Source organism: Cupressus sempervirens, chromosome 3 (genome assembly GCF_028749045.1).
Source record: "Cupressus sempervirens isolate cs-2001-9-10 chromosome 3, ASM2874904v1, whole genome shotgun sequence".
Taxonomy (NCBI): Eukaryota; Viridiplantae; Streptophyta; class Pinopsida; order Cupressales; family Cupressaceae; genus Cupressus; species Cupressus sempervirens.
Window position 1 is genome coordinate 645,280,323 of NC_143120.1, and position 15,686 is coordinate 645,296,008.

A 15,686-nucleotide genomic window follows, 5' to 3' on the forward strand; every position below is an offset into this window, starting at 1 on the left:
TCTCATGAATCCAAATTTTGAGAAGCATTTCATCTTTTATACCCTAGGTGGTGAGTCAAGTATTTCTGCTGTCCTGACTCAAGCAAATGACAAGAATGAAGAGCAACCAATAGCCTTCTTTAGTGAAGGGATTAAGGAATATGAAGATAAGTACAACTATGTAGAGAAGCAAGCCCTTGCAGTCATCAGAGCTTTAAAGAAATTTAGACACTTCCTATCTCATAATAAGATTCATTTGTTAGTACCCCATGCCAGTGTGAAGGAATTCCTTTTGAGCAAAGATATTAGTGAGAAAAGAGCTGGTTGGATTACTAAAGTGATGGAATATGATATTGAAATTAAGATTACCAAGCTGGTAAGAGGGAGGGGGTTGTGTAAACATATGTTATCATCTCAAGAACCTGATGAGGAAGCTGCTATGATACTGATAGAGCGACAAGAGATGAGAAATGGTGACCCAAGGAGTTGGATGAATGACATGAAGAGTTTCTTATTAGGGAATGGATACCCTCAAGGATTAGATAGAAATAAAAGGAGATAGTATAGATTGTAGTCAATTCTTTATGTCATAGTTGATGGTATCCTTTTTAGAAAAGATTTTAATGGAGCCCTATTAAGATGCCTTGATACAAACCAGGCTGAAAGAATGATCAAAGAACTTCATGATGGTCCTGATGGTGGTCACTTCTCAGCTAGAATAGCTGCAATAAAGATCATGAGGGCTGGTTACTTTTGGCCATCCTTATTCCATGACTGTCATAGGTATGTAGGGAAGTGTGAAAAATGTGCCTTCTTCTCTGGAAAACAAAGACTTGCAGCTCTTCCCCTTCATCCTATTCAGGTGGACCAACCTTTTGCTCAATGGGAATTGAATTTCATAGGCCCTATCAATCCTCCTTCCAGTTTTGATCACAAGTGGATTTTAGCTACTACAGATTACTTCACTAGATGGACAGAAGTAGTTGCATTGAAGGATGCCACTGAATCTTTAGTTATTGAGTTCCTTGATGGAATTGTGACCAGGTATGGTGTGCCTTCAACCATTATTTCAGATAATGCAGAGTATTTTGTTGGAGCTCAGATTTGTGCATGGGTAGTGGATCATAATATCTATTTGAGCACATACTCAAATGACTATCCTCAAGGTAATGGCCTGGCTGAATCATCTAACAAGAACTTCATCAGAATTATTAAAAGGACAATAGAGGATAACTAGAGGTGTTGGCATAAGAAACTAAGGACAGCTCTGTGGGCTGATAGAATAATGCCTAAAAGGTCAATAGGGAATTCACCATTTGTGTTAGTTTATGGTAGAGAAGAAAGGCTTCCAATTTCATTGCAATTCCCATCCCTAGAGCTAGCTAATCAAATGGAGTTGATTGGAGATGATGCCATGAGAGTAAGAATGGTAGAGCTGATGGAGCTGGAAGAGAAGAGAAGTAAGGCCATGCAGACCCTAGAGACAAATCAACAGCAGGTAAAAAAGAGTTTTGACAGGAAGGCTAGGGTCAGGACTTTCAAAGAAGGTGATTTGGTTCTAAAATGGGATGCAGATAGGGCAAAACCAAGAAGACACTCAAAGTTTGATGCATTGTGGAGTGGCCCCTATCTGATTATCAGTTGCAAATAGGCCAATGCTTTTCAGTTAAGCAGGCCCAGTGGTGAAATTTTGCCCATCCCAGTCAATGGGATTTATCTCAAGCCATGTTTTTGAGGGTTTGAGATTACATGTATATAGTTAGCTTAGTTTTGTTTTCCTGTTTGTTCCCTGCTTTTCCAAGAAGTGCACGACCACAGTTGTCTCTGTGAGACAACAAGTTTAAAAATTTTGAAGGTTGCAGAAGGAGGTTTTTGTTTGCTGACTCCAGTTGCAGAAGCAAAATTTGTTTAGTATTTTGCTTTTGTCATAGAGGTAGGGTTAGGGTTTCATGGTGTGCACAGGATCTACATCTTTTTGACCCTATAGCCCAATGGAAGCTTCAGGCCACTAGTCATATGCGTAGCAGGCTCGCATCCCCTATGAGTCACTAGAAATGTTGCTTATTTTTTTGCCCCTGCCAAAAATTGAATTTTAAATGCTTGCCAGCCAACAGTCACTTCCCCATTTAATATTATTTTAAATGCCCTAGAAATATCAAAAAATTGTTGAAAGATCAAACATTATGACTTATTTTCGCAGGCCCGCAAGTTCACGATCGTCAGATCTTCCCCAGATCAACGGTTGGTATTTTGTTGCTATGGAAAGATGCACGTTGTTTTGCATTAGTGACATAATGCCCTTTTGTCACGTGTCCGATGGGTCCTCCCTTTCCCCATTATTCTCCGACACTGGGTTTTGTTCCATCCACGGTGGGCGCCATGGCACTATCAAAAAATCTCTGCTCTCGTCGATAGTGACATATTGCCCAGATGAAAAGTGTTACTATGGTGACGTCAGTTGTTAGGTGGGTCCCAAGTATGCCTCATCAGATATTAGCGAAGATTTGTCAGACACATTAGCGGTTGATCAATCTTTTCATTGGCTAAAGTATGACTACGTGGAATGTGGGTCCTGCTTCACTTGGTGGGCTACAAACAAGAGTTGTCAGATAGGTTGGCACATGGCCAGTTCTCATTGGTTGGTACACTGATAGGCCAAATCCATCTTGCTCACCATCAGATCAGTCTAGATCAACGATGGGCGCTATCTTGCTATGGAAAGCTACGAGAATTTTAACGATAGCAACATAGCACCTTGGCGATGCATGACACAGATGATGTAATGGCCCTGCCCTTCTCCAAAGTGATAGTATAGCTCGTCCTTAGTGGCAGTTTTTATGTGGGTCATAGTACATGGTGGTTTCCTATTGGTCCTTTCAGCCAACTCAGTGTGCAGTTGTACCATTTTGTTGATCATCGTCAGATCTAAGAAGATCAAGAGCTAGCACTTTCCCACATTATGAAGATGCGAGGAAATTAAATATTGCGGGGAAGCAATTTGGCGACACATGTCCTAGGTGATGTCACAAAGAATGTTCTCAGAGGTTCGGATAGTACAAGTTATGTTCAACATCTGATGCAGGTAGATCAAGGGCTGACGCTTTCTCGCATTATCAAGATGTGAGGAAAGTAAAAAATGCAAGAAAGCAGGTAGCCGCCACGTGTTTCCATGGGACTAGTTTCTCTATGGGTCGCCAATTGGACGCTAGGTTTTGCCAGGTGGTTGCCAAGTGGATTCACGAATCAAAAATTTTATGAAGGCAAGCGAAGATCTTCCACGATCGTTGATCTTGTGGAGATCAACGGTGGGCCCTATCTCGCTATGGAAAGCTGTGAGAATTTTAACCATAGTGACATAGCATCTTAGTGACATGTAGTAGGGTGGGGTCGAGCGTTATGAAAATGCAGGGATGGTACCAATTCAGGTCGAGTCAGGCGCCAGGTGTGCTAAGCTGTTTCGTGGGCTTAGAAGTTTTAGGGGGCAAAGCGCCATAATATGGCGAGTCTTCATGATCGTCAGATCCAAGGAAAATCAACGTTGGGCACTATCTCGCTATGGGAAAGTGCTCAAAGGATACGCATAGTGACATAGCACCTAGATGACACGTGTCTTTGTGAGCCTGGCCAAGATTGACAATTAAAGGCTGGCGATTATGTTGTAGTTGTCGCGGTCAGGGTTTAGGAAGATGGCGTGATTAGTTAGAGAAATACATGGTCAACTTGGGGAGACTTTGCAGGGTGGCGAAAAGATAAAAGACTATTAGCCCACGTGGCTCATCTTGGTGCCAAAGATAGGTGGACTAGGTTGACTTGCTGATTCATGAGACAGGAACTAGGGAAGTCGAGGGTTTCTTGTGCGATCTAATCTTCATGATCCTTTCCAACCACTAGAAGTGAATGCGAAACAAAGAAAAACACTCTACCGACCCGATCTATCTATGTACCTGGTCAGAATAGCTTAATGACACCATTTCTATCTTCTCAAGGCCCTGTTCCAACCAAGATCAGAAATCATTGTGTCTGGATTTGCATCCAGATTAGGTTTTCCCATGATTGTTCCTTACAGGACTTGATGGCAGTGGTTGCAGGATAGTTTTGGAGGAAAAATCTCAGTTATGCCTGAACTATAAAGGCAAATTTTGTAGATTTTGTTGAGGTCGATCATTCTCTGTTGTTCTCTGCTGTTGCTCTGCAATTATAGTGTAACATTCCCTTTGCTCTGGACTGCATGATTTCTACCTTATCTCTTTCAACCATTGGTGTGAAGTACAAGAACTCTTTGCCTCCATTAGTGTTCTATGGAAATCAGTAATCTGCACGAATGTATCTCACTGACTTATGAATGATAATATAAGTGAATCTCTCTTCCCTGTGTCATTCATCTTGGTCTTTTGATCTGCATGTGATTATTAGATTAAAGCAAGTTTCAATGTGTATATCCTTAGTTTCATTTTGGTTCAATAGTGCATATATGGACAGAGATTGGTCTGAACACTCTATTTTGGTGCATCACCTCTTTAGATTACATTAGGTAGATTTTATTTCATGCTCTCCTTCTCCCTTTTCCTCTCCAAGAGTAGTTAGGTGCATCCTGATAGTAAGAGGAAGTTGGCCTTCTCCAAAGACTCAACCTCACAGTTCAAGTCCCACAACTTAGAGGTTGTTTCCATGTTTCACTAGGTTGTCCTCATGCATAGGCTTTGGACAAGGGTGCAAACCTAAGTGACGACAATTTTGTTGTGCTTTCCAATTTTTTGTGTACAACTGAGGTGAATAGTATGACTTTTCTGGTGTAACCTTTGAGTCTTCGATAAGTTATCTTTGGATTTCTTTCCAGTTGCTTGTTAGGACTGAGGTGATTATGTGAATTTTTTTTTTGGATATCATGTTATGTCATGGTTTGGTAAATGTGTACTTGATTTTGGATCAGTCCTGTTAGGATGATTGTATTGCTAAAATCTATGAGTTTGATTAGTGATATTTTAGTACTTTCTAGTTGCTTGTTTAAGAATTGATGTGTGGTTTATGGTCGTATGAGACCTTCTACTTTTGTTGAGCTTAGGGTAGGTTATTTATATGTCATGTTAGGAAGTGGCTTGCAATGGAGGTTGGAGCCCTAAGTGGCTTCTTGGGTAACCCATTGTAGGTTGTTTTAATAAGTGATAACATTTCATTAAATGGGTTTAAAATGAATTAATAAGATATCAGTGCCACATAAAGTCAGTAGGGGGCTAGAGTTTTGAGAGACTTCTAGGGTAACCTTAGAGTTGACTCGTTAGTATGCCTTATCTGTACGAAAGGATACTGATGCCACATAGAGACACTAGGGGGCTAAAGTCTATAGAGGTTGCTAGGGTAACCTTAAAGTTGGCTCATGCAATGACACTTGCCTACTTACATAGTAGATTTCCTACATATCTTTGTTACCTCTGGGATTAGTTGATACTTGTGTCTTGGTACCCTTTGAGATAGTTTTCTTTTAGGTGTTTCCTTGACTTAGATGTTGGTTATGACTTATGTTTTTATATCCATATAAGACTTGAGTTTATCTCCTCAACATGGTGGGAGTGAGACATTTAGGTTCCACGAGGTCGAGTGGTAGTGCATTTTTCTTATACCATTGAGATTTGATGTACTTATGCATTTGTACCTTTCTTTTTGATCTTGTGTTTCTAATGGTGGTTATATTATGCTATACTATATTTGATTACTAGAGATATCATGAGATGATGTATTTTATTAATGATGTATGTTCTATGACCTTTTCATACCCAATGATTTCTACAATGGATGCTTATGGATTTTAGTTATGCCAATTGTCATCCTTTGTAATTGGATATTATTTAAATGGATTCATACTTGTAGTTATTCTTTAATGTGGATTTTTTATATATTGGATTTAGTATTGATTAAACTTAAATGTGATTCAATGTCATGAAAGCCTAAAGATATGTAATCTGTTTATGTGTTGCTTAAGTATATGTGTATGTTATTGCTTCTGCTGTATTATATATATTGTTTGTTATTATCTTTCAATTTTTTTTTTGACAAACTTAGTGAAACTTTAGGTTAATTTCTTTTGGTTTCCCTGGTGGGGCAGTACAATTGTTGTATGTGGATTATATGTTAATTGTTGGACATGATAAAAATATGATTAATTAGCTGAAGGAGGATTTGAGTAAACAATTTTTAGTGAAATATTTAGGTCCAACAAAAAATATATTGACCATCAAGATCATGTGTGACTGAGAGAAGAAGAGAATATGCCAGTCAGAAGAAAAATATATTGAGAAAGTTCTTAATAGGTTCAATATGAAGGATGCCAAGTTAGTACACATCTTGCATCACACTTCAAGTTGAGTAATGATTCATGTCCTAGTGATAAAAAAAGAAAAATTAAATGAGTGCAATTCCTTATGCTTCAGCTACACTAACATCTTGATGTATGCTTACACATTCATTGGGAGTTGTGAGTAGGTTCCTTGCAAACCTAGATAAACAATATTGGGAAGCAGTAAAATAGATTTTGAGGTATCTTAAGGGTACCAATCAGTATTATTTATGTTTTGGTAATAATTCTATTGTGCTTAAAGGTTACATAGATGTAGATATGGCTAGAGATCTAGACACTAAAAGGTCCACCATTGGTTATCTATATACTTTTGCACATGCTGCAATATTTTGAGTGTTTAGACTAGACAAAGTATAAGTCTCTCAACAATGGAGGTTGAATATGTAACTGTAACAAAAGCTTGCAAAGAGATGTTGTGGATACAATGATTCCTTGGAGAGTTGGGAGAAAACAAGACAAATATGTGTTGTACTATGTAGTAAGAGTGCCATTCATTTGGCAAAAAAAATTAGTATTTTATTCACAGACCAAACACATTGACTTGAGGTACCATTAGATTAGGTAGGTGCTAGAGGAAGGACAATTACACTTGGAAAAGATTTATACAAATGAAAACCTTGTTAATATGTCCACAAATTTTTGGCCAAGAGAAAAACATGAGTTGTGCAGAGATTTAGTAGGCCTAGGTTGATTTGACTACTACTATTTTGTTTAATCCCACATCATTGGATTCAAATGAGAGAATGTTTTATATGTGTGAAGAAAATGAAGTCACAATTCATACATTCTGTTGGTTAGTGTCATGTTAGGCCTATCACAAATGTCATGTAGACAATGTATGTAAGAGTTTTCTACGAGTAGGTGAAGCATTTTTTACAAAGTTTGATTTTATGGAGCTTCTAGATGTTGGTGCCTAGTTTAGACTTTCAATTTGATTGTTGGCACCCTATTAATATTACTCTTATATTTTATACATTAAATATCCTTTATATAAATATAATGTAAGATGTCTGTAGATAATTGTTGATGAATGATTAATATAAAGATAACCAATTTCTTGAATGGGTTTTGTGCATTTTAGATTATTGTTGCATGTTCCCGGAACACTCTATTTTACCCCTTTCTCTATTTACTGCTCTGTCATTTTGATAGCAATTTGTAATATGTAGCAACACAAAATGATCTATTACAGTTACTAGAGAAATGACTCAAACAAAGACGAGGGGTTGATAGAACTCTTACAATGCAAATAAACCCCCAGTTTATTTTCTAATCAATTTCACTTCAGCTATATTGACTTGTAGTTTTAATGAATAATTTCATATGAACGTGAGAATGGTCATTAAATGTTCCAAATATGCATGATTTTAAGAATGATTCCTTCACTATTCTCGGGAGTGTATTTGAAGGAACAAGTATTATCATAGCGTAAAATTTGCCTTCTAATATTATTGCGAGGCATACATATTAATCATGAGTAGAGTCTAAAAACCTGGTAATGGCATTCACTGTTCACTCTACAACCATTTTATTGGTCATTTATTTTTCCCTATCAATATTCATAGTTGAATGACTTCGAGCACACTTAATCAACTTTTCTTTGCTCATAACTTGGTTAAAGATCTGGTTGCTTCAATATTTCTTATTGTCTAGAAATTTTGGGTGCTAGATGATTCCAATTTACAACTCTTGCATATCAGCTTCAAAGAATATGAGGATTACCTTGGAATTTGGAAGAATAGGTACATTTTAATACAACCTATTTGTCATGTATTTTTACAAAATCTTTTCAAGCTAATCTGAGTTTAAATTTCAGTTGATAATGATTTTAGTTAAAATTAGTGTTAATATCAAATTTTTAGAAAATTGATATTTAAAATGATAAGGAACTTTTTCTCAAAGTAAATTAATAAAAAAATATATAAAGATTTATTTAATTTTAATTATTTTTCAATTTCAAATTTTTATTTTTGCATTTTTCTTATCTAGTTATTGAATTTAAAAAAAATTTAAAAAATATAAATTAATTAGCTTATAAATAATATTTGGAGTACTTTTCATATAATGTCTATAAAATTTTATTTTTTATACATAAGTTATTAGGCTTTTTTTATTGGAAGCAAAATCATTGTTAAGTGGAGATACTTTTTTCAATAGAAGCAAAAATCATTGCAAATATTTGACCTTGTTGAATAAAGTAGACAAACATTTAATATATATTGATTTGCTTGTTTGTAAATGTTTTCTCAGCCAAATTTTCATGAAACCCTCTATCATATTTGCTTCATTCCTACAATTTTTTTTTCCTCAAGGTATTATTTTTTTAGTTTTGTGAAACGATGTTTGCTTAAACTTTTTCCTTTTCGGGTTTAGACATTGTTCATGCATGTAACCCTAGAGAATATCCTCATCAATTGAATATATAAGTACATTCATGGATATTTGGATATAATATATAATCACTATAATAATTTATAGCTTGTGATATAGATGAAATACTTAATATCATTGGTTTGAATTGTAGCATTTCCTAATTTTTCAACAACACCCATGTCTCAAAAACATGAGACAACTTGCAAAGGTGAATTTGTACCATGACTATAAAGAGATCCCATACTATGTACAATGATGAACATTTTGCAAGGAGGATGAATGTCTACATAAGAAAAGAGGAAAAATGGTTTGTAGGTCGACATTTCATTGCAAATTTTTTTTAAATATCAAAATTAACTTTAATAGAAAAATAAGGTAATTAAATGTAGAAATTTTGCCTTTTAATTCTAGGTACAATGCTCCTTGGCCATTAGACTTGAGGGGATCCGAGTTATATGAAGACATAGAAAAAAAAAGGAAAAAAAAGAGAAAAAAAAATGATGATCGAGTGAATTCATATAAGTGCTATATATTATAGTTATGGAGTGTAAATATAGATTGGCAACTTGTTCTTTCCAAAAATGTAGTAATCAAACACATTGAGCTAAGTATGCAACATAAGCAAAGGAAAAAAATTGTAGCATACCACCGAATATTAATGCACCTCTCTAACATGGAGAACCTTGATGATTTAACTATGTGTCTATAGAAGACTTCTAATTGAGACAATTATAGAAATAGAGGCTCGGGATGCATGTCACATGTCATTGGAACTTTTATTGGTGGAAAGTAGTAGAATTTTATTAATATGACGAAGGTGTTCAAACATGTAACTATAAATAATGAAGAGAATAATTATGAATAAATTAATATTTTATTGATAAATAAAAAATAAGGCCATTAGATATGGAAGGCATCACATTAATTGATGCACCTAAATTATAAATATATAATCCTAAAAAAGAAACAACAAATGGGAGCCAAGAGAAAGAGAAACAATTATCATAGTTTCCTCTAGGCATGTATCTATTCCTTCATTTGAGTCAAGTAAATGGATTGAAATGTGTATAGTATATTTATTTATCTACAAATCATTCCATGATATAGATGGGCATATTGGTCATGGTGATGACTCCATAATAGAAAACTAGGAGTGATTTAATTATAATCCTTGGCATGTTGAACAAACATCTATTTCAAAAAATTATTGAAAACACAAGTGATTCTATTGAAGTGATTGAATATGTTCACATAAATACTACAAAGCATGAATGAAAAATGATATCTTGGTTGAATCACAAATCAAAATATACAATTTTTAGAATTAGATATATTAGGGAAAAAATAATTTGATAGGCATAGAAACCGTTCTACTGATTATCAAGGAGAAGAGAACATTCAAAGATAAATCATTTTCACAAGTAACATGAAGGAACATGTATTTCTTATCTACAATGACATGCCCAATACATCAATTACATTACCCTCAACAATAAAAAAAGGATCGTCGACATTATTATGACACACTACCACAAAAATCAAAATGGAGAGCCACTGTTCATGATAATTCAAGGAACAAAAAAAATAAGAAAGCCATCTAATTGGTTCCATTAGCCAACAATCTCTTGAAAATATCGTGATTCCTTCTCATTCTCCTATTTATTACTTGCACCAAAAGAAGTCACAATATTCAGTATAAGAGGCTTTGTATTTCATTCAAAACTGAAATCCTAATATTATAGTTTTTAAAGCTAGGAGAAAGACTCACAAGTTTAAAAAAGGAAATGACACATCAAATATATTCTAATTGATAAAATGAGATTCATTGCTTAACCATGCTGAAAAATTCAAAACTTTGATAAGAATTTCCACAAAGTATACACATAAGCTTTGTAGGTATAGATTTCAATTTTGTATCATCAATACAACAGATTTATATTGTCGTACTTTACTTAACCAAAATATGAGAAAAAAATACACATTTCAAAATAATTATTGTTGTCAATTATATTTGAAGCATATCTATGATTTTTCTAAGAGATTTGGCTTAGTTGCATCTGGTCAACGATGAGACAACATATGAAATAATAGATGAGAAAAATTACAATGGGATGAATTCAAGACTGTACTTACTTTAGATAAAATATTAAGACTAGATGGGGGAAAGAATCAATCAAGAAGCAATGATGAGACAACATATGAAAATAACAGATGAGAAAAGTTACTATGGGATGAATTCAAGATTTTACTTTAGATAAAATATTTAAACTAGATGGGGGAAAGAATCAAACAAGAAGGAATTGGTCAAATTTTGACAAATCTATGAGATGAAAGTACACCAAATGATGATCGGAAGTTACTAATGATGAGAGTCCCTTCTAATATTGATATTGCAACCAATTTTGAGTTTGAAAATTCTATCCATTTGTGCTTAACAAATGAAAATATTCATAAGCACAATAAAAAATGTTAAATTCATTGAACCATCATGTTGCATATAGTATTGCACCAAAAGAACAAAGTGTAAATACAACAAAAAATTGTTTAAATGATTAAAATCATCCAGAGTTATTAATTAGTAAGAACTCAAGAGTCATATTGACTTCAATTATTTGGATATAGACAAGTACTGTAAGTAAATATCTAAGATATATTTGAGATATTGTCTATGTAAAGACATCCCATTTTTAAGCCATATTTTGTGTTTTTTACTCAATGTATTTTGTCAAATAATTGACATGCAAACTAATTACTAATTTTAAATTTATTTCTAATGTGCAAATGCATCTAACATATTTTACTAACAACTAATCTAGAAAAAACATACCAACAGTTTCCAATGCACACACACACACACACACACACACACACACACACACACACACACACACACACACACACACACACACACATATAACGATAACAACAAAAATATAACAAGATTCAAATTTGCAACAATAATCAGAGATGAAGTTGAATGCCAATGTATATTATTTTTAAAATACTTGGTGTCGACTACATATGCCTTTTTTGTTTTCCACTCAACTAGACTTAATAGGAAACCCATAACATAAGAAGTTCCCAAAATACAATCAAAGAACTAGTATTGTAGTGCCTGCCCCTAGTTTTCATTTTTTCTTTCATTACCAAACTCTTTTAGGCTAGTTTTATGTTTGATGATTAGTAGCATTATTTTGGGATTATCAGATATTGTTTTAGATTCAACTAGTATATGATGAGATTACTTGGTACTCTATACTTCATGTATGCATGATGATTATTATAGTTTTTTTCAGTTATTGATGATGTTTAGTTAGATGGATTATCATATGTATTTTCTTATGGATACTTACCCCATATTGCATATGTATGGTGTGCGTGTTTGTTTTCTTTATGTATGGCATTTCTGATATGGTTAAGGAAGGGAGTCATAGTCACTTGCTAGTCGAGATCTACACGATGCACCACTTCCTGCCATTGCCTATTTAGCTTAGAATATTGTGTTTGTACATGCATTAATTTTATGCAGGTTGCAGGTATAGGGTATCGACTTCCCTGAATTGCCAGATGAGCATACTCTATCGCATTATCTCAATGGTAAGAGAGGGGAGATAAATTCTTAAGTCCAAATCCTAAACCTTTAAGCCATTTGTCCTAGAAAATTAGGACAAGTATTTGAGTTGTGTACCCTCCAAATGTGTCAGATGACGTTAATTTGTGATTATAACCCTTTAGTTTGATTTTGTATGTGTTTTGCTATGATGTGTTTTCGTATTTTATTTTATGAGTCTTTGGTGAATTTTCTATTAATTAAGTCAAATTAAAAGATTAAATTAATGATTTAATTCAATTGTAAATTATTATGATATTTTAATATCTAATTATATTTAATTAATTGAGAAATTAATTAAATAAAAATAATTAAATTTGAAGATAAAAGTTATAAGGCTAAATTTAGAACGTGATAATATTAATTTAATTTAATAATAATATATTTAGAGTTCATTTTTAAATAAATGCTAATTATTATTATTATTCAAGTTAATAAATATTTTATCAATTAAGTTTCAAAAATAAATTTAAAAGTGAAAATATATTAATTAAAAGTTTTAAGTTTGCATGAGATTAAAATATAAGAAATTAATTAAAAAAAATAAAACAAGTGAATTTAATAAAGATATTTTAATTGCATAAAGTTTGCATGAGATTAAGAATTAATAAATTTATTAAAAAAGAAGTCAAGTGAAAATTAAATAAAGTTATTTAACGTGCATGGAAAATATAAAACAAAGATTGAGAAAAGTTAATAGGAGTTGAAATCTAGTGAGCAAGGAGTTCTCTGGGGTGAACGCACAATTAGTGCCCCGATTTTGGGGAGAGAACTCCATATCACAACTTGGGGGTTCATTTTCAAATCATTGGGGAATTTTGGAAGGGAAAAGAATTTTAGAAAAGAGAAGGCTTCGAGAGGAGGGATTTCTCTACAATCATCTTGAGCATAGCGATTAGCATCAGAGTCCAGGTAGATGGTTGTGATTTTTTGCACAATTGATTTCTCTCTTTCCTTTCTTGTCTTCATCGTGACTGAGAATTGTTTGTTCAATTTTTCTTGCGATGAATCTTTCAATATTATATTTTGAATTTATTAGAATGCTTGTGGTAATTTTTATGAATACATGGGGGATATAATATTGTTGAAACGTTCTTTCAATAGATTTGATTATGGAAAATTAAACGAGGAAATGAGTTTTGAAATAACATGGAATTTTTAAATCAAAAATTTGAATGGATATTCGTATTTCTCCTATGAGACTAAAATTGTAAATGTTTATAAAAAGTAAATATTAAAATTGTAATAAGTGGGGGGGGCGGGGGGGGGGGGGGGGGGGGGGGGGGGGGGGGTGGGTTGGTTTGTTTATTTGTTATAACATAATATTTAAAAAAGGAAATTTATACAAAATAAATTTTAATATAAAAATTTAAAACAAAATATAATAAAAATTAATATATATTAAAAGGGGAAGCGATGTAGTGACACCCCCACCTCCCCATCCTCTTATCTCCCTCGGTGTTGCCAAGGTAGCAGCTGTCGTAGCAACAACTCCCAAGGCAGCGATTACCTTAGGCAACAGGCTGTTGGTCGGCCGTCCCTTTAATGGACAATGATTTTAAAATCGCATGAGATTTCTTTTAAAATTATTAATTATTATTATTTAAAAAAAATTTAGATTATTTAATATATGAAATTTTAAATTATTAATTTCTTTAATTAATTAAAATTTAATTTAAAAATAAATATATTTGTTTAAAGGTTAATTTAATAAGATTTTATTAATATATATTATTATTAAGCTTAAATATATTTAATATATAATAAATAATTTTTAAAGAATTATTGTTATTAAAGTATAGTTGTAAGTGAATAATTAAATGGTTATTAATGTCATTTTTATTCATTAATAAAATAATAGTTATTTTATTAATTTAAAAAAAACTATTAAAGAAGTTAATGATAACTAATTAAAAGTTTTAATTATTTATTATTAAAATAATTTTGGAGGAGAAAATTGATTATTGAAATTTAATAATATTTAATTAGAGTATTTGATTAAATTATTATTAAAATAAATTGGAAATGTTAGATGTTAATGTTTAATAGGCGAACTTGAGATTTTATTTCCTAGTTGGATTTATACAAAAATGTAAACTTAAAATATATAATAAATTAAACCTTTGTGTTTTCAAAACGTAATGCATTGAGAAAGCTACATTGTATGTTTTGTATGTAAGGTGTATTTTATGATTTGGGGTTTTGGGATTGTCCTAGCTTTGACCAGTCTTACGTTGTTACCAGAGGCTCGTGGGTTATGTGTTTGTGATGTCATGCTAATATTTTGTTCTCGATCTTTTTAAACCGAACCATGGTATGTGATGGTATGCTCTATGTTGAGTGTATTTTTATTGCTGATTACTGTTTTCAGTGCCTTGTGGGATGGTGAGATTTATGCTATGAGATATCTGACTTAACCATTTTTGAGTCCTCGATCAATTATACTTGGGTTACTTTACAGTTGCCTTGATGGGATTGAACTGTTTGCTTTGATCTTGGTGATGTCATGTTGTGACATGTTTGACTTAACCATTTTGAGTCATTTTGATTAAGTAAAAATAGGTTTTAAAGGACCCAGAACCTTTACATCAACAGAAGTCTAGAGATAAGCATGATAACAGAACAATAGATAAAAGTATCCAAAAGCAACATGAGAAAAACCTCCAAAAAAAACATCCAAGAGGTCACATAAGATAGAGCTAGAAAAAATAACAAAAGTACAACAAAGGAACAAAAATTGACCAACTAAGAAGTATTTATCAGGTCAATAGCCCAATCCATTAGAGTTTGCATGTTATCAGCAATAACCTTCACCTCGTCCTTCTTACTAATCTCCTCGTTCTTCTTAGAGAAAGCATGGGTACATTTACTTGGTCCCTGAGTATCAACTCCTAGAGGGGAATCCTAGCCGTTATCAGGCTCATTCCTCTTCAAGAGAATACTCACATTGTCCACCAGTTGTTTGACCAGTTTCCTCATATTACCCATCCTAGTTTCCAGTTTGGACACCTTCCCCTAAAAGCTGCTGATATCCTTATCCATGACCTTTTGTTTAGCTTTGATCATTGAGACTTTATGCATGAGATTTTTCACTTCTTTAGCATTCCCTATAACTTTTGAGAACTTGTCAATATGCTGGCCCAAAGTTCGCTCCCCTTTGGAAGTTCTACTCAGTTGTTCCATTTCCTTACCCAACAACTACATTTGTTGCTTGAGGGTACCAATCTCCTTCAGAATAGAACCTGGGTTGCCGAATAAACCCTTAGAAGACCCTCTCCCACCTTTAGCTTTATCACCCAAATCTGACATTTGCCCTTGTTCTCCATCATCCTCATTGTCTAATTCCCCATTCTTCTTTGTATTAAACCTATC